At 37.1% G+C, this 2,280-nt stretch overlaps 1 long non-coding RNA gene across 1 annotated transcript; it reads right to left on the bottom strand.

The window, feature by feature from the left end:
• Nucleotides 1–582: 582 nt before the first annotated feature.
• Nucleotides 583–1,714, bottom strand: LOC110016576 (uncharacterized). Its single transcript, XR_002291907.3, has 2 exons — nucleotides 1,162–1,714; nucleotides 583–968 (listed from the first exon to the last, which is right to left on the bottom strand). It is a non-coding gene; the product is annotated as an uncharacterized LOC110016576 (long non-coding RNA).
• Nucleotides 1,715–2,280: the final 566 nt, after the last annotated feature.

Raw genomic sequence — 2,280 nt, forward strand, 5'->3', positions numbered from 1 at the left:
AGAAAAAAAGTTTACCAAAATAAACAGAAGAGCGAAGAAATGTAAGGAAAACGGACAAAAGATCAAATAAAGATGAAGCCTTTTGTTTGATTTGGGTTTTTACTTTAAATGAGGTTTTGGCTATAAGCCTCAGCAGAAATCAAAACTTTTATTTTCCAGCTTTATTGCTATTCAAGTTTGATTCCAAAAGAAATATTATTTAACTTTTAGTTTTAGAGGGACCGTTTAAAATTTATTTATTTAATTTGTTAAACAAAGTTACTTGGTTTAAAGTTAATGATTTTGATCTATTCTGAACTTTGTTCATTCCTCTTCAGGATGACTTAACTACTAATTTACATTTTTCACTGTTTCCAGTTTTTTCATCAGAAAAGGGCAAACATTCATTTCTGTTAACTACTGTTTTTAGATCTAATTTGATTTTTTAGGAATGATGCATTGGCTAGAGTCCTGACCATGTGTTTTATGTTATATTTATTCATCTAAGATTCAAAGTTATTAATAATAGTTTATCATTAAAGTTTATATGATGTGCAAAAAGTCTTTAAAACAATAAAAGCTTTATTCATAAAATTCAACAAGTTTTTTTATAATCAAAAACATGTTTTTATTAATGAAAAGATCAGAGAAAAAAACAAATATGACAATAATAAAACATATATGTCAGTATTTGCAATGCCTGAAGATTTAACTGATTCATTACATTAAAAATATCAAATTAATGAATCACCACAAAGGATAAATCACCTTTGAGTCTTATTCTGTACTTTCTCCTCTGTGATGTGAGCAGGACAGCGGTGCTCAGAGTCTGCAGGCGCTTTGGTCCGCTCTGTGGAAAACCTCTGCAGCCCCATTTTCCCATGCCTTATGCCTCTTTAAAGTTACATGTCAAAGAAGTATATGCATAGGAAAAAGGAACAGCGAGTGCAACGGCCGCTGCTGCCTCACTGCATGCTGGGACCTGCAGGCTGGGATTGAAAAAGAAGGATCAGAGTTCCACAAACATCTCCAATGTTTTTCTCATTTTGTAAAAAATCATGTGCATTGACTGGTTGCAATTGTAGAAACCTATCATCCGTTTATAAAACAAGTTTTGTACGTTTATACAAATGTTATTTAAACTAAAAGAACTGGTTTGCAAAAGTCACGAAGAGGACTCACCTGTCTGCGTCCAGACCCATGTCTCCTGGGAACGCCGCGCCTGCTGAGCATTTATCCCTCCAAAGAGACCTTGAAGATGTTTAGCAAAGACATAGTAGCTGTTGTCTGTGCTTACTCAGCATTTCTCCTGTTTATCCTTGGGTTTGCAGCCGTTCAGCACACCTGTGCAGGAGCTTTTGGAGAACAAGAAAAGACTCATTTTCTTTGATACAATGATGCACTAAACTGGGATTCCTTTCCAAAGTTCATGCTGTTTTACATCCAAATCCTCCTGGTCAACTTTAAAGCAGTTACAGTTATTATCTCCAATCTGACACCACGCAGACGTCAGAAGCAGCAAACCAAAGAAGGGAGAAATTCAGAACGACTTGTTCCTGCTTGTGGAAACGTTCCTTATCTGTTCAGGGTTTTTCTTTTTTTCCTTTTGCTGCCTCTCATTCTCCCAAACGAGAAGCCCCCACGCTTCAAGGTCTCCAGACAAGGACTCTGAAGCCCACACATTCACAATCTGTGTGGTGTGGAGTGGGAATGCTGAGGTGTGTCAAGGCCAGTGCAGGCAGCTGAAGATGAAACTTTGCTCTTTTCTGTGAACTCTCTGCATCTCTGAGGGCAGCAGTTGCACATCAGGGTCTGATCAAAATATCCTACCGTCATGAGAAATCCTGACTATCTGAAGTCACCTCAAACACATCACCCCATAAAACAAGGTTTGACTTCAAGAACAATCTACAAGTTGTTTTAAACACGTGATTGATTCATTTAAAGAAGATTCTTTCTATTGGAAAGGAGCAGAAGTGGAAACAGATTTAAGCAAACACAGACCATGACAGTTTCAAGTTTACTCCACTGTGGGGAAGAAAGAAGGTCTCAGATGGACATTTCAGATTCTAATCCTGGCTATTTTCTACAAGAACAGGATTTTCAAATATGCACTCAGCTCATCTAGAAAAGCAGTCATTTGAAAAAGAAAGGTTTGATGTTCTTTGATGATGTTCATACCAAGTTAGAGATAGGCCACAGTATGGATCCCGGCTAAAAGGACCATCCAGAATAACATAGCTTGACTTAATTCTTTATATCAGGGCCAGAGTATTGATCAGATTGGTGTGGTTTTGTCCT

This window comes from Oryzias latipes, chromosome 15 (assembly GCF_053564925.1).
Source record: "Oryzias latipes strain Hd-rR chromosome 15, Olatipes_Hd-rR_3.1".
NCBI lineage: Eukaryota > Metazoa > Chordata > Actinopteri > Beloniformes > Adrianichthyidae > Oryzias > Oryzias latipes.